Source organism: Nerophis ophidion, linkage group LG23 (genome assembly GCF_033978795.1).
Source record: "Nerophis ophidion isolate RoL-2023_Sa linkage group LG23, RoL_Noph_v1.0, whole genome shotgun sequence".
NCBI classification, from domain to species: Eukaryota; Metazoa; Chordata; class Actinopteri; order Syngnathiformes; family Syngnathidae; genus Nerophis; species Nerophis ophidion.
In genome coordinates this window covers 32,101,315-32,120,098 of record NC_084633.1, presented here as the reverse complement: position 1 = coordinate 32,120,098, position 18,784 = coordinate 32,101,315, and the positions used below count along the sequence as shown (strand labels likewise).

At 40.3% G+C, this 18,784-nt stretch overlaps 1 pseudogene; it reads left to right on the top strand.

Annotated features, from left to right (window-relative positions):
• LOC133541814 (homeobox protein Dlx4a-like) overlaps positions 1–18,784 on the top strand; it is a 110,836-nt pseudogene that overhangs the window by 13,150 nt on the left and 78,902 nt on the right.

Genomic DNA, 18,784 nt, shown 5'->3' with positions numbered 1-18,784 from the left:
CTAGTCAGCCGTCCATCACTCCAAAGGGTAATCAAGCAATATGTCAAGAATCTAAAACACAAAAGCATAAAGAAAATAAAATAAAAAGTGTTCTGTGGCAATTCAGACTTTGACCACAGCGCCAGTTGCTATGTAGAGTGGCGCTTTCCATTATTTTCAGCAAACACGACCCTGAAAGGGTTTGATCTTGCGTGAAAAGATAAAAAACAATCAGCGCCATCCACAATGTCATTGATTGAAATGGGACGAAAGCGTGTACAGTATGTACTGTATAATTATGCTCAGATGATGCTATCAAGGTGTGCAATCATTCTCCTGTTAACACTGAAAGCATTAGATTGTGTTTTTATAGAGTAAAGTGGGCGTGGTTGGCTGTCAGCGTCGTCGTGTATGTTAAAAAAATAATATGGGGAACCAGTACTTTTCAAACAGAGTATAGTACCGTTTTTGATGCATTAGTACCGCGATACTATACTAGTACCGGCATACCGTACAACCCTAGTTCAGTGTGTGCAAAATCAATCAATGTTTACTTACATAGCCCTAAATCACTAGTGTCTCAAAGGGCTGCACAAACAACAACACAACACAAACCACAACACAACACAAACCACTACGAAATCCTCGGTAGGCCCACATAAGGGCAAGGAAAACTCACACCCAGTGGGACATTGGTGACAATAATGACTATGAGAACCTTGGAGAGGAGGAAAGCAATGGATGTCGAGCGGGTCTAACATGATACTGTGAAAGTTCAATCCATAATGGATCCACACAGTCGCGAGAGTCCAGTCCAAAGCGGATCCGACACAGCAGTGAGAGTCCCGTTCACAGCGGAGCCAGCAGGAAAACATCCCAAGCGGAGGCGGATCAGCAGCGCAGAGATGTCCCCAGCCGATACACAGGCGAGCAGTACATGGCCACCGGATCGGACCGGACCCCCTCCACAAGGGAGAATGGGACATAGGAGAAAAAGAAAAGAAACGGCAGATCAACTGGTCTAAAAAGGGAGTCTATTTAAAGGCTAGAGTATACAAATGAGTTTTAAGGTGAGACTTAAATGCTTCTACTGAGGTGGCATCTCGAACTGTTACCGGGAGGGCATTCCAGAGTACTGGAGCCCGAAATAAAAACGCTCTATAGCCCGCAGACTTTTTTTGGGCTTTGGGAATCACTAATAAGCCGGAGTCCTTTGAACGCAGATTTCTTGCCGGGACATATGGTACAATACAATCGGCAAGATAGGATGGAGCCAGACCGTGTCGTATTTTATATGTAAGTAGTAAAACCTTAAAGTCACATCTTAAGTGCACAGGAAGCCAGTGCAGGTGAGCCAGTACAGGCGTAATGTGATCAAACTTTCTTGTTCTTGTCAAAAGTCTAGCAGCCGCATTTTGTACCAACTGTAATCTTTTAATGCTAGACATGGGGAGACCCGAAAATAATACGTTACAGTAGTCAAGGCGAGACGTAACAAACGCACGGATAATGATCTCAGCGTCTTCAGTGGACAGAATGGAGCGAATTTTAGCGATATTACGGAGATGAAAGAAGGCCGTTTTAGTAACGCTTTTAATGTGTGACTCAAAGGAGAGAGTTGGGTCAAAGATAACACCCAGATTCTTTACCGTGTCGCCTTGTTTAATTGTTTGGTTGTCAAATGTTAAAGTTGTATTATTAAATAGAGGTCGGTGTCTAGCAGGACCGATAATCAGCATTTCCGTTTTTTGGGCGTTAAGTTGCAAAAAGTTAGCGGACATCCATTGTTTAATTTCATTAAGACACGCCTCCAGCTGACAACAATCCGGCGTGTTGGTCAGCTTTAGGGGCATGTAGAGTTGGGTGTCATCAGCATAACAGTGAAAGCTAACACCGTATTTGCGTATGATGTCACCTAGCGGCAGCATGTAGATGCTGAAGAGTGCAGGGCCAAGGACCGAACCCTGGGGAACTCCACATGTTACCTTAACGTAGTCCGAGGTCACACTGTTATGGGAGACACACTGCATGCTATCAGTAAGATAAGAGTTAAACCAAGACAGGGCTGAGTCTGACATACCAATTTGTGTTTTGATACGTTCTAATAAAATATTATGATCGACGGTATCGAAAGCAGCGCTAAGATCGAGGAGCAGCAACATAGATGACGCATCAGAATCCATCGTTAGCAATAGATCATTAGTCATTTTTGCGAGGGCTGTCTCCGTAGAGTGATTTGACCTGAAACCGGATTGAAAGGTTTCACATAGATTGTTAGACGCTAAGTGTTCATTTAACTGCTCCGCAACAATTTTTTCGAGGATTTTTGAAATAAAGGGAAGGTGAGACACCGGTCGGTAGTTTACCATGAGGTCAGGATCGAGGTTGTCATCATCATGTTGTCATATAGTCTATTGGGGTCTATGTGTGGGCCCTTAGATTAGTCACCCCCCCCCCCCCCCGTGCAACGTCAATAAGCTCCTCCTTTTTCTCTACCCTCTTGTTGGGGGGCAGACTGGCTCGTACATGCACATGCATCCCCCGCTGTTGCCATACCTCACACACAGTTGGAACTTATACCTCTCAGTAGCCCGGCTACGTAAGCGCTAAAAACAAGGATGAAGCGGGAGAAGACGCTGTCACAGTGGAGGCACGTAAATAAGACCGTCCACACCCTATACTGGGGATTGATTAACGTGGACTTAAACAAGTTAAAAAACAAATTCGGGTGTTACCGTTTAGTGGTCAATTGTACGGAATATGTACTGTACTGTGCAATTTACTAATAAAAGTATCAATCAATCAATCAAAGTGGTCAGTAAAACATCATCTATGCAACATTTTCACCAAAACAACCACCTTTACATGTTATGTAGACCACCAGGACTGTGGAGGGTGGGGGTTGGGGGAGGATATCATAATAATACGACCCCACACGTGCATAAAAACATAAATACAGACATTTGAAGATTGCCATCATACATCACATCTTCACGCCATTAGGATGCCAGCCAAACACTGAACACTTTTCCTCCGCTGTTCCCAGGCGCAGCTGCAAAGTTAATGTTTCCATGAAACGTGTAGTCCCTCTGTTATTGTCCGTCACACACACACACACACACTCACACACACACACACACACACACACACACACACACACACACACACACACACACACACACACACAACTCCCAAGCATATTGAGATTTCTTGTTTTTTGTAAAACAGCAAAGTGTTCAGATTAATGTGTTGAGGAACACCATTATCTTGGGTATACCCCCTCAACACACACACGCACACACACACACACACACACACACACACACACACACACACACACACACAGACCGTGATACCTGGCATCTTGGAGCAACGTGGGCGTCATTAGCCACTTATAGAGAGAAGCCGTCATGCTGCTGTTGGAATATGAAACCAATAATTAGAACACAATCCTCTCAGCGAGGCGGCGTTGAGCTAACGTGCTGGTGATTGACTCCATGGCACAAAAGCACCACTTAGCGCCGCTTGCTACTCGTTAGCGTTTCCACTTTATATCGGACTGCAGGCGACTGCTGTAAAAACTCCTGACAAATAGATTATGATAAGGACATGCTTGCAGTGATCTCGTAAGCGCGACTGTGACAGATGTGACAAATGTATTTGTTTCTCTCTTGGCTGCGTTAAGGACTAAGGCAGTGCTGGAACGGTGTTTATTCTGCAAGTATAATACAGAACAAGTATGATGGAAATCCACCAAAAATACAACCTCCAAGCAAAATGGCCATCTGTGTCAAACTTCTTGGATTGTTTTTGTGTGTCCTGACATTAACATGCAAGATATTCCCCTTTCTGATTATAATATGGACATGTTTGACAGGATATATATATATATATATATATATATATATATATATATATATATATATATGTATATATATATATATATATATATATATATATATATATATACATATAAACAAACTGACAGTTTGTGTTTTAGTTTCTCTTCTGTGTTTAGTATTTCCTGTCCTTAGTTCCTGTCTAGTGCTCTTATGTTGGTTCAGCTTCCTGTTTTCACTCAGCTGCGGCTGATTGGCATCTGGTCACACCTGATGTCAATCAGCCAGCTCCTAATTTACCTGCTTTGTTCCTGCAGTCATTGCTGGATCATTGTATTGTCAATCGGACTTGTCGTTGTCATATGTTGCCCTTGTCGTGTCTGTGATTCTTTTCATCTATTACCTGTCGTGCTACATTTTGTCCTGGTCGTCATAGCGGTAAGCTGTTCTTGTTAGCCATTAGTTATTTCCAGTTTTTCTGTTTGCTATCCTCTAGCTTCCATGCTAAAGTTCCTTTTTGTTTTCTAGCTTCCAGTGCTAGCTCCCTTAGTTTGTTATTCCGCCCACGTGCGTGCTTTTTGTTTGTTCTTGTTCTATTATTTATATTAAATAATGTCTTCATATCCAATGCCTGCCTCCATCTCTGCATCTTGGGGTTCAACAACAAATACCTCTGACACAAACCCCATTTCCATATGAGTTGGGAAATTGTGTTAGATATAAATATAAACAGAATACAATGATTTGAAAGACATTTTCAACCCATATACAGTTGAATATGCTACAAAGACAATATATTTGATGTTCAAACTGATAGACATTTATTTTTTTTGCAAATAATCATTATTTTTAGAACTTGATGCCAGCAACACGTAACAAAGAAGTTGGGAAAGGTGTCAAAAAATACTGATAAAGTTGAGGAATGCTCATCAAACACTTATATGGAACATCCCACAGGTGTGCAGGCTAATTGGGAACAGGTGGGTGCCATGATTGGGTATAAAAGCAGCTTCCATGAAATGCTAAGTAATGCACAAACAAGGATGGAGTGAGGGTCACCACTTTGTAAGCAAATTGTCGAATAATTTTAGAACAACATTTCTCAACAAGGAATTTAGGGATTGCAAGGAATTTAGGGATTTTAACATCTATGGTCCGTAAAATCATCAAAAAGTTCAGAGAATCTGGAGAAATCACTGCACGTAAGCGATGATATTACAGACTTTTGATCCCTCAGGCGGTACTGCATCAAAAACCGACATCGGTGTGTAAAGGATATCACCACATGGGCTCAGGAACACTTCATAAAACCACTGTCAGTAACTACAGTTGGTCGCTACATCTGTAAGTGCAAGTTAAAGGCCTACTGAAACCCACCACGCAGTCTGATAGTTTATATATCAATGATGAAATATTAACATTGCAACACATGCCAATACGGCTTTTTTAGTATACTAAATTACAATTTTAAATTTCCCGGGAGTTTCGTCTTGAAAACGTTGTGTAATGATGACTTGTACGCGTGACGTCACAGGGTTTTAGGAAGTGTGAGCGCTGCACACACACACAGCTAAAAGTCGTCTGCTTTAACCGCATAATTACACAGTATTTTGGAGATCTGTGTTGCTGAATCCTTTGCAATTTGTTCAATTAATGTTGGAGAAGTCACAGTAGTAAGATGGAGTTGAGAAGCTTTAGCCTTTAGCCACACAAACACACGGTGTTTCTTTGTTTAAAATTCCCAGGGGTGAAACTTTCCTTTGGATCAGAGCGCGGTCAAGCAGACATGGATCCCTACCAAATGTCAACCAGCAGGTTTCGGTGAGAAAATTGTGGTTAAAAAGTCAGTTCTTACCGGAGAAAAGCTGAGCTTGTGCCGTCCATAGCTGCCGTCGACTCGCCTGAGACATTGGCGTCAACACCCGGCCATGGACACACCCTTCCGACTATCAGGTACTATTAAACTCACTAAAACACTAGCAACACAATAGAAAGATAAGGGATTTCCCAGAATTATCCTAGTAAATGTCTTTAAAAAACTCGGAATAAGTCCCAATGCTATCGCATTTTTTTTTTTAACTTTTTTTTTTTTTTGTAGTCCGCACTATCAATATCCTCAAACACGAATGTTTCATCCTCGCTCAAATTAATGGGGAAATTGTCGTTTTCTCGGTCCGAATAACTGTGCTTGTTGGAGACTCCCATTAAAATCAATGTGAATATGTGAGGAGCCATCAACATGCGACGTCATCGTCTGCGACTTCTGGTAAAGGCGAGGCTTTTTCAGGAAGTACCAAAATGGGCGAACTTTATTGTCAATTTTCTCTACTAAATCCTTTCAGCAAAAATATGGCAATATTGCGAAATGATCAAGTATGACACATAGAATGGACCTGCTGTTCCCGTTTAATTAAGAAAATCTAATTTCAGTAGGCCTTTAAAACTCTACTATGCAAAGCTCAACCCATTTATGAACAATATCCTGAAACGCCGCCGGCTTGGCTGGGCCCGAGCTCATCTAAGATGGACTGATGCAAAGTGGAAAGGTGTTCTGTGGTCTGACGAGTCCACATTTAAAATAATATTTGGAAACAGAGTCTGTGGTGTCCTCCAGAACAAAGATAAAAAAAACCATTCGGATTGTTATAGGCGCAAAGTTCAAAAAAGCCAAACGTATTATTTTCGGGTCTCCCCATGTCTAGCATTAAAAGATTACAGTTGGTACAAAATGCGGCTGCTAGACTTTTGACAAGAACAAGAAAGTTTGATCACATTACGCCTGTACTGGCTCACCTGCACTGGCTTCCTGTGCACTTAAGATGTGACTTTAAGGTTTTACTACTTACGTATAAAATACTACACGGTCTAGGTCCATCTTATCTTGCCGATTGTATTGTACCATGTGTCCCGGCAAGAAATCTGCTTTCAAAGGACTCCGGCTTATTAGTGATTCCCAAAGCCCAAAAAAAGTCTGCGGGCTATAGAGCGTTTTCATTTCGGGCTCCAGTACTCTGGAATGCCCTCCCGGTAACAGTTCGCGATGCCACCTCAGTAGAAGCATTTAAGTCTCACCTTAAAACTCATTTGTATACTCTAGCCTTTAAATAGACTCCCTTTTTAGACCAGTAGATCTGCCGTTTCTTTTCTTTTTCTTCTATGTCCCACTCTCCCGTGTGGAGGGGGTCCGGTCCGATCCGGTGGCCATGTACTGCTCGCCTGTGTATCGGCTGGGGACATCTCTGCGCTGCTGGTCCGCCTCCGCTTGGGATGGTTTCCTGCTGGCTCCGCTGTGAACGGGACTCTCGCTGCTGTCTCTTGGATCCTCTTTGGACTGGACTCTCGCGACTGTGTTGTATCCATTGTGGATTGAACTTTCACAGTATCATGTTAGACCCGCTCGACATCCATTGCTTTCCTCCTCTCCAAGGTTCTCATAGTCATCATTGTCACCGACGTCCCACTGGGTCATTATTGTCACCAATGTCCCACTGGGTGTGAGTTTTCCTTGCCCTTATGTGGGCCTACCGAGGATGTCGTGGTGGTCTGTGCAGCCCTTTGAGACACTAGTGATTTAGGGCTATATAAGTAAACATTGATTGATTGATTGATGTGATGGTATGGGGGTGAATAATTTCGCCACACCTAGTGTGTGTTTGACTATCATCCATCCATTTCCTACCGCGTGTCCCTATCTCTGCTGCATTCTGTCAAAACGTGGACTCGAGGGTTTGTTTTCTCAGAATGCAAAGGAAAGTTGGAGCGGGCAAGGCGTGAAGGTAAGGAGATATTAATTAATATAAAAAAAGGAACAAAAGGTGCACACAAGGCAGAAGTACAAAAACTTGGCTAATAAAACCAAAACTTGCACGAAGGCAGAAACTATGAAGATGAAACAAAACTCGATAACTGTGACATGAAAAACAAAAACTTACGTGGCATGGCAAAAAGCATAACTATGGACCGTATCGGAGGTAAAGTCGCCAGGCTGATTTCCTGGCGACTTTCGGTTTAAATAAGTGACCTGGTTAGTGAAAACAGGTGCGGACTCCAAATGTGACACAGGTGAAACTAATGGTTGCTATGGTGACATAACAAGAGTGAAAAAGCAGGAACTGAGTGTCCAAAAACCATACAAAACACTTAAACCAAAACATAATCACAGACATGACACATTCAGGGGGAAGGCGACGTACACCCTGGACAAGTTGCCCGCTAATCGCAGGGCCAACACATATAGACACAAATTCACACTCACATTCACACACTAGGGCCAATTTAGTGTTGCCAATTAACAAATATTCCCAGGTGCATGTGTTTGGAGGTGGGAGGAAGCCCGGGTACCCGGACGGAACCCACGCAGTCACGGGGAGAACATGCAAACTCCACACAGAAAGATCCCGAGCCCGGGATTGAACTTGTTTTAGAAAGATGGCTCACGTCCGACTTGTTGGCTACGACTGGCTGTGACGGAGCAACCGATTTTCACAAGCACTAAAGCACCTTGCCTTTGTTTTGAAAATACCAGAGAAAAATGGGACAATTTGAGGATAAATGGTATACAAAAATATATACTAATATGCACATGTTTTTTGAGACTAAATTGAAAATATAAAAATGGATTTTATTATGCTGTTGTCTGTGTAAAAAGTTTGGACACCCCTGCACTGAAGGATAACTGACATGTTAGAAAGGGGAAAAAGAATAACAGTCAGCTTGTGATCATTATGGAAATAATGGGCACTTCCCTTTGACCCCCACTGCCCAAATACAGTGTTTTCTGTGCAGGGTATTTGCACTGTTTTCAGGGATTGTGTGCCTCACACCATGTTGCACTTCATTCATCGAGCGCTACATCTCATCCACAGCGCTTGTGAATCTCATTGTGTTTCTTTGTGATTTTGTATCATAATTACATGTGGAAACGGGCTTCTGTGAAGATTTTCTATTGTTTCACACTTTGGCTTTGGTGAAGTTTAAAAAAAAAAAATCAAATTACAGAACCAAAGGGAAAAAAAATATCTAGGAATTACAATTTTTAATATTGTGAGTGTTTTTAATCATTCTAAATTATAAAGCCATATTATTATTTATGAGGGATAAGGAACTTCAAAGGCAACAGCTTCTCCTTCCTATGAGTTTTAATACTATCAAGGTCTATTTTAGTACTTGCTCAAAAATGTGGTTTAGAATCAAGAATGTGCCTTTTTCCTTGTTTGGGGTTGCACACAATGTTATTTTCTTATATTTGGACATTGTGACATATTGGGTCCAAAAGAACAAATAATACAATTATTTTTGGCTTAGGAACATTCTGCTTTCATTTTCTTTGTCAATGAACGCGCCTTTTAATTCTGGTACATTCAACACCGACGCCCAGGTGTGTCGGAAAAAGGTTGTTTACAAAGAGCGTGTTTTGCTTTTGATATTAGTGGCTGCTACACCTGTCGGTGATGAAATCACCCGCCTCGCACTGCAGAATTATCTGGAAATACTTTTATTTCAATTGATTTAATGAGTGTGAATGTTGTCTGTCTATCTGTATTGGCCCTGCGATGAGGTGGCGACTTGTCCAGGGTGTACCCCACCTCCCGCCTGATTGTAGCTGAGATAGGCGCAAGCGACCCCCGCCACCCCAAAAGGGAATAAGCGGTAGAAAATAGATGGATGGATGGATACTTGTTTAAAGGAATATTGCACTTTTCGACCCTCTTTCACAATCCTTATGAGACAAGAATACGCATCTTTCCCTTTTATGTATTCGTGTTCCAAATATTGAAAAACTGCTAGCACGAGGCGGCTAACAACGCAGAGAATTAGCATAAGGGTCTTCTAAAGATCCCCAAAACTCGTTTTAAAACCTGTGAAGACCTGACATTCCAGGCTAGAGCTGCAAGACTCTGGAACAACTTGCAGCAGTCTCTCCGTGATCTTGACTGTGTTGAAACATTTGAAAACTTCTCTTTTTAGTATAGTTTTTAGTTAATGCACCTTTTAACGATCATTTTTTATCTAGTTCGTATCCTTTTTATGATGTTACCCCTGTTTGAATTAATTATTGTTTTACTTTACCTATGTTTTGTAAAGCGCTTTATAAATAAAATGTACTTAGTTACTTATATTAATCAATTCCGCCTATAAAGCGCTCTAAAATATAACCCAACAACGCTGTGTTGACATGCAGAGCGTCCTGCATATTGACCAAGCTGTAGCGACGTTGTTATTGTAGGAGCTAACACCGAGGAACTACTTTTCTGGCGTAGTGACACAGCGCCTACTAGTGAGTTTGCACCACTAATGACGTTGGTTAAATTAAAGGAAAAGAATAAGCATGAGCTTTCGCCTCATTCCCTTTGAGTAATGAAAAGTTAATGGAAGGTTATAAATAGGGATGTCCGATAATGGCTTTTTTGCCGATATCCGATATTGTCCAACTCTTAATTACGGATACCAATATCAACTGATATCGATATACACCGTCGTGGAATTAACACATTATTCTTTTCCGATGCCCCGCTGGATGCATTAAACAATGTAACAAGGTTTTCCAAAATAAATCAACTCAAGTTATGGAAAAAAAAAAAGGCCAACATGGCACTGCCATTTTTATTATTGAAGTCACAAAGTGTATACATTTTTTTAACAGGCCTCAAAACAGCAACTTGGAATTTGAGACATTTTGAGAGCATGAGGAGGTTGAAGTGGGCGGGGGGGCGGGGGGGGGGGGGGGGGGGGTGTAAATTGTAGCATACCGGAAGAGTTAGTGCTGCAAAGAGTTGTGGGTATTTGCTCTGTTGTGTTTATGTTGTGTTACGGTGCGGATGTTCTCCCAAAATGTGTTTGTCACTCTTGTTTGGTGTGGGTTCACAAGTGTGGCGCATATTTGTAACAGTGTTAAAGTTGTTTATACGGCCTCCTTCAGTGTGACCTGTATGGCTGTTGAGCAAGTGTGTCTTGCATTCACTTGTGTGTGTGAAAAGCCTTAGATATTATGTTACTGGGCCGGCATGCAAAGGCAGTTCCTTTAAGGTTTATTGGCGCTCTGTACTTCACCCTACGTCTGCGTACACAGCTGCGTTTTAAAAAGTCATATATTTTACTTTTTGAGACAGATACCGATAAATTCCGATATTACATTTGAAAGCGTTTAGCGGCCGATAATATCGGCAGTCCGATATTATCGGACATCCCTAGTGATAAATCAAGCATGGCGGAAATTTGTGGCAACAAGCCGGGAACTTGGTCAACTTTGAAATGTGAAAATCCCCTGAAGAGCAGGGATACCAGCCAAACAGGCTTGTAGGGATGAAATAGCCTCGGTTTTCCCCGACCTAACGTATATTCCGTTCTACTCTGGTATTTAGCACGGTATAACGGATAAAACACAGTAACCTTGAATATATATATATATATATATATACATACATACATACATATATATATATATACATACATAAATACATATATATATATATATACATACATACATACATATATATATATACATACATACATACATATATATATATATATATATATATATATATGATATAGTCGCACCTTCTCATATAATGCATTTTATTTATTTTCATGACTATTTACATTGTAAATTGTCACTATTCAAAACTATGAACGAACACGTGTGTAGTTATGTACATAATAAAAAAAAAAGGTGAAATAACTGAAAGATTTTATATTGTAGTTTCTTCAAAATAGCCACCCTTTGCTCTGATTACTGTTTTGCACACTCTTGGCATTCTCTACATGAGCTTCAAGAGGTAGTCACCTGAAAGGGTTTTCACTTCTGAGGTGTCATAGTTTTGATGCCTTCAGTGACAATCCACAATGTAAATAGTCATGAAAAGAAAAGAAAACGCATTAAATGAGAAGGTGTGTCCAAACTTTTGGCCTGTACTATATATATATTTGAAGTTGTCTTTATTTTAAAGTTTTCATCCTGTGTGTGTGTGTGTGTATATATATATATATATATATATATATATATACATATACATATTCACTGTATGTACAAACATCATAGGGTTTATTCTGTACATACAAAGCATCATTTACTACAAAACGTGTGATTTTGCACAAATTTTATGAATCACACATGAAGTTAGAAAAGGCTACTTATTATATCAGCATATTTATGTGCACCCAGAAAAAGTGTCCCCAGTCATATAGATTATTTAAACATTGATTTGTGTAGAAATATAACAAGTTACATTACCAACATCTTTTCAATCAAGGCATGAACGTAACGATCCACATGTTGTAAACTATCACTAATCAGCAGCATAAGTGCTTATTAGTGTCCATTCATGCAAGTGTTGCCCCATGTGACAATTCGACACATAGCTCCGCCCCCTCTGAAGTGCGACATGCAGTGGATACATTTGGAACAGAAGTTGCTTTCATTTAAAAATGTCAGTTTATATTTGTATTTAGAAAAGTCGTCATGCGGGCTATGTGACACCTGTTCGTAGTTTGCCACCCCTGGTTTGGATAGGTTAGCATCTATAAACCATCCTTTTAGCAGCTTTGATGTCGAAAATGTATTATTTGTCAACCATTTAAACTGTCCAACAATATAAGACAAGGTGTCTGTATCAACACAACTCCCATGGTTGTCGTTGACTTTTTGTAGGATTTGTTTTTTGACGAGTATTTTAGGGTTATCCAATAATCTGGATTAGTTTCAATGTTCGATAAATTATTGTTCGATCAAACAAACTTGTCATTATCCGTGGACCGGATCATGTTTTTGTTATGTTCCCTTAGTTCCCGTTTTGTGCACCTCTGGGTTTTGTTTTGGTTTCTATGGGGATTAATTGGGTTCACCTGCCTTTGGTAAGTGGTCAACTGCAGGTGAGCGTGCCAACCACAAACCAGAAGCAGGTGAACCCAATTAATCCCCATAGAAACCAAAACTATTTTCCAGCATTCTTCCAAAAGCACATTGGTGAGGTCACTCACCGATGTTGGTCGAGAAGGCCTGGCTCTCAGTCTCCGTACTAATTCATCCCAAAGGTGTTCTATCGGGGTCAGGTCAGGACTCTGTGCAGGCCAGTCAAGTTCATCCACACCAGACTCTGTCATCCATGTCTTTATGGACCTTGCTTTGTGCTCTGGTGCACAGTCATGTTGAAAGAGGAAGGGGCCCGCTCCTAACTGTTTCCACAAGGTTGGGAGCACGGTATTGTCCAAAAATGTTGGTATCCTGGAGCATTCAAACTTCCTCTTACTTGAACTAAGGAGCCAAGCCCATCTCCTTAAAAACCACCCCACACCATAATTCCTCCTCCACCAAATTTCACACTCAGCACAATGCAGTCTGAAATGTACAGTTCTCCTGGCAACCTCCAAACACAGACTGGTCCATCAGATTGCCAAATGGAAACGCGTGATTCATCACTCCAGAAAACACATCTCTACTGCTCTAGAATCCAGTGGCGACGTGCATCCCATGCTTTGCATTGGACTTGGTGATGTATGGCTTAGATTCAGCTACACGGCCATGGAAACCCATTCCATGAAGCTCTCTGCGTACTGTACGTGGGCTGATTGAAAGGTCACATGACATTTGGAGTTCTGTAGCAACTGACTGTACAGAAAGTCTTTGCACTATGCGCTTCAGCATCCGCTGACCCCTCTCTGTCAGTTTATCTGGCCTACCACTTGTTGGCTGAGTTGCTGTTGTTCCCAAACTCTTCCATTTTCTTATATTAAAGCTGACAGATGGCTTTGGAATATTTAGGAGCGAGGACATTTCACGACTGGATTTGTTGCACAGGTGGCATCCTATGACAGTTCCACGCTGGAAATCACTGGAAGCGGCCCATTCTTTCACAAATGTTTGTAGAAACACTCTCCATGCCTACGTGCTTGATTTTATACACCTGTGGCCGGGCCAAGTGATTAGGACACCTGATTCTCATCATTTGGATGGGTGGCCAAATACTTTTGGCAATATAGTATAGGAGAATTTAAGGTTTAGACCATCAGAGAGAGCTTTTCTGGCCCTGAATGATTCACCACAGTATATAACCTCAAATCTTTTGACACTTTTGTACAAAGTAAAAAAAAAAAAACAAACACCGTATGAAAATAAACACTTTTGCTCTGTTTTAAGAAGTGGATCTTTTAAATTAGTCAGATTTGACAGCATCAGGAAACAAGATTAAAACAGTGTTGTTGCTGTCATGGTAACTAACCTCCAACGGGGGAACGGCAATTCCTAATAGATCATGACAGATACATGTGCCATTACGTTTATAAAAATAATGTCATGAGTATTGCGACATACATTCGAACCAAATAAATGACAATGAGCGGTAATGATCATCCTATTTTTATCCTTCCTTGGATGTCAAACCAATTGTCACGATAATCATTTTGTTTGGTTCCATTAGCGCCAATTAACCTGCTAGCTGAGAAGACAAATTAAGCGCTCGTCATAAACTTCCCCTTTCTCGCCGTCCAACATCTGCTTTTCAAGTTGTAAAACAAGTACTAATTGTTATAATGACTTAATTGCTACATTTTACAATTACTTACCTTTAGCTCACCGGTTCGGGTAGCTACAGGTTGCTTTTCTTTTTAAAGAGAGAGAGAAACTTTTGAGCAGAGGATGAATAACCGCTTTTTTGAATGCTAGGGGAACAGTGCCAGAGGAGCAGTGCCCGAAGAAAGTGATAAGCTTATAATATTTAGCACTGGTGGATCCAACAAAACAAAGGGCTCCTTGATAAGTTTCCCAGGAAGTGGGTCAAGTAAACATGTTTGTTTTATTCCATTTGCATTCCAGCTTTCTACATGATAACTCATGAGCTCTAGTTGCTTCTGCAAACCATGGGGTACGCCTTTTAGTTAAAAAATCAAGCACATTTCGAGGCAATAATAATGACATATATATGTGTATGTATGTGTATATATATAATATATATATATATATGTATGTATATACAGTATGTATATATTTATATATTTGTAAACATATGTGTATATGTATGTACAGTATATATATATATATTCAGTATAGGTATATATGTACTGTATATGTATATTTATATATATATATATATATATATATATATATATATATGTATAGATAATTAGGAATTAATATAATTGGTGCATTAGCAACATAATTAAACAGAAATATCAAGCAGCTAAAATAAGCCAAACTTCGGAGAAGTGTGGAGAGTGTTTAGCCATTTTCCCAACATGCTTTGTAATAGATTTAAATGGATGTAATTTTTTTTTTAATTGTTATGGTTTATGGATATTCTTTATAATGTCCACAAAGTTGAGTCGCGGTTACTTTTAGACCTCCACCCCAGATCACACCTCACTCCAACCCACTTCTCCAAAGTGGGCTGGCTCAGGGTGGAGGACAGAGTAAAACAACTTGCACTGAGCCTAGTCAATAAAATCCGCTACACCTCCCTGATAGCGAAGTACATGTCAAACACCGCCATAACCACAACACCAGGGGGAGCTCCACAAACCACGTTAAACCCAGATTCTGATCCAACAAAGGTCTTAACTCATTCTCTTTCTATGCCACATCAATGTGGAATGCACTCCCAACAGGTGTAAAAGTAAGTGCATCTCTATATTCCTTCAAAACCGCTCTAAAACAACACCTCCAGGCGACTTAAACCCTTTACTAATACCCTCCTCCATTCACATCCCATCTCCCCGGATTATAAACAACTCAAATGTACTTCTAATGTATATACTTGTTCTTATGCTATCTGAACTCACTATATTCTCTGCTGGCTGTACATATCCTACTAAATAAGACTTACACTGTTTCAATGTCCACATTTCTCTGTTGATGCAATTGTTGATGACTGAAGTTCTGATATCAACCAAAGCTCCTCATCCCACCCCCCGGATTGTAAATAATGTAAATAATTCAATGTATATACTATGATGATTAACCTATGTGACTGTATTATGTTGATAGTATATATTTGTACCATGAATTGATTTAACGTGGACCCCCACTTAAACAAGTTGAAAAACTTATTCGGGTGTTACCATTTAGTGGTCAATTGTACGGAATATGTACTGAACTGTGCAAGCTACTAATAAAAGTATCAATCAAACCAATCAATCAATCAAAAAGAGTGAGCAGTTTGTGTCATGTGATAAAATGTCTGTTGATGTTTTGTGTTGGCTGGATTTTTTATTTTTTGCACCGTGACTAGGGAGAGTTGTTAGCATTGGGTCTTATAAATAAATACTGTTCAGAGTATCAATGGAGCATAATTAAATGTCACATGATGTCGACAATGCAGTATTAAAAATAGTTACACTTTTAAAATGGATCGACCAATATTCCCAACTTACAAACCCTGTTTCCATATGAGTTGGGAAATTGTGTTAGATGTAAATATAAACGGAATACAATGATTTGCAAATCCTTTTCAACCCATATTCAATTTAATGCACTACAAAGACAAAATATTTGATGTTCAAACTCATAAACTTTATTTTTTGCAAATAATAATTAACTTAGAATTTCATGGCTGCAACACGTGACAAAGTAGTTGGGAAAGGGCATGTTCACCACTGTGTTACATCACCTTTTCTTTTAACAACACTCAAAACGTTTGGGAACTGAGGAAACTAATTGTTGAAGCTTTGAAAGTGGAATTCTTTCCCATTCTTGTTTTATGTAGAGCTTCACTCGTTCAACAGTCCGGGGTCTCCGCTGTCGTATTTTACACTTCATAATGCACCACACATTTTTCGATGGGAGACAAGTCTGGACTGCAGGCGGGCCAGGAAAGTACCCGCACTCTTTTTTTTACGAAGCCACGCTGTTGTAACACTTGTCTTGCTGTAATAAGCAGGGGCGTCCATGATAACGTTGCTTGGATGACAACATGTTGTTCCAAAACCTGTATGGACCTTTCAACATTAATGGTGCCTTCACAGATGTGTAAGTTACCCATGCCTTGGGTACTAATACCCCCCCATACCATCACAGATGCTGGCTTTTGAACTTTGCGCCTATAACAATCCGAAAGGTTAATTTCCTCTTTGTTCTGGAGGACACCACGTCATCTTTTTCCAAATATAATTTGAAATGTGGACTCGTCAGACCACAAAACCCCTTTCCACTTTGCATCAGTCCATCTTAGGTGAGATCGGGCCCAGCCAAGATGGCGGCGTTTCAGGATATTGTTGATAAATGGGTTTTGCTTTGCATAGTAGAGTTTTAACTTGCACTTACAGATGTAGCGACCAACTGTAGTTACTGACAGTGGTTTTATGAAGTGTTCCTGAGCCCATGTGGTGATATCCTTTACACACTGATGTCGGTTTTTGATGCAGTACCGCCTGAGGGATCAAAAGTCCGTAATACCATCGTTTACGTGCAGTGATTTCTCCAGATTCTCTGAACTTTTTGATGATTTTACGGACCGTAGATGGTAAAATCCCTAAATTCCTTGCAATAGCACGTTGAGAAATGTCGTTCTAAAACTGTTCGACAATTTGCTTACAAAGTGGTGACCCACGCCCCATCCTTGTTTGTGTATTACTTAGCATTTCATGTAAACTGCTTTTATAACCAATCATGGCACCCACCTGTTCCCAATTAGCCTGCAAACCTGTGGGATGTTACATATAAGTGTTTGATGAGCATTCCTCAAATTTTTCCGTATTTATTGCCACCTTTCCCAACTTCTTTGTCGTGTGTTGCTGGCACCAAATTCTAAAGTTAATGATTATTTGCAACAACAAAAAATGTTTATCAGTTTGAACATCAAATATGTTGTCTTTGTAGCATATTCAACTGAATATGGGTTGAAAATGATTTGCAAATCACTGTATTCCGTTTATATTTACATCTAACACAATTTCCCAACTTTTATGGAAACGGGGTTTGTAATTAATGACTCCCATTTGGCGAACTAAATTAATGACGGACTGTAAAATCTGCAATTAGTTGTATTTTAGTACATCATTTAGATCTTGGACAGGTTAAACGGAACATGTAATTTTTGTTGTATTTTTTAAGTGCAATGACAATAACATTCCATTCCAAAACTATCGGAATGAAAAGAAATCAAAACGACGTTTGATCAGTTGAGTCATGTTCCGTCAGCCAGAACCCAAACTTGGGTGGAAAAACCACGTTTCCTGTGAGGGGAAGCAGCCACAGGTCACTACAAGTCCCTGTCAGCTCCCTTGAAGATGTTCAGACACATTCCTCTCTGACACCTGGAAGCAGAGGGCTCAGCGCAGGAAGGCACGTCCTTAATGAACATGGCAGGTGTCCTTCTAGGCCACGCCTCTTGCACTCCTGGTGTCAGACCCGAATGATGTCAGGACGAAATGAAGGAAGGTAAGGGTCTAAACTTTTGGGAAAGCTCTCGTCCACGGTTGCACAAAAGACCTCGGTTCCAATGATTATATTTTTACTTTGTGACACTGGTTGGACAAGAAGGACTGGCTTTGAACACGAGGAAAAGGATATTCAGTACAGTCGTAATCTTTAACAAAAGGTCCAGTCACGTCCAAACCGTACTAAAAAACCAAACATTTTTCATGGAAATCCTTATAGGCTGTTCCTGGCACTCCAAAAAATATGAACAAAAATAAATTTTATAGGGAATAATTATGATGAAATACATATAGAGAAAATTCCGGTCAAAAAAGCGCTCCTAAATTTAGGCCACACCCTAATTTCATTTTGCACAGTACATATAATGGCTGCACAAGTCTAAAGACCATAGGTGCACATTGAAGCATGAAATATTTACACTCACAAAATGTAATTGTAACACAACATACAGTACCGGTGAAGTCGCTGAGCATGTTCTTGGTCCTTCTCTTCTTCTTGCATGCTGAAGCCACTGAAGTCCTCTGTTTCGGCCTTTCGGAGCCCGTGACTGCTGGTAGATTTCCGTGTATTCTTTATTGATGGCCTGTTGGATGTTCTTCAG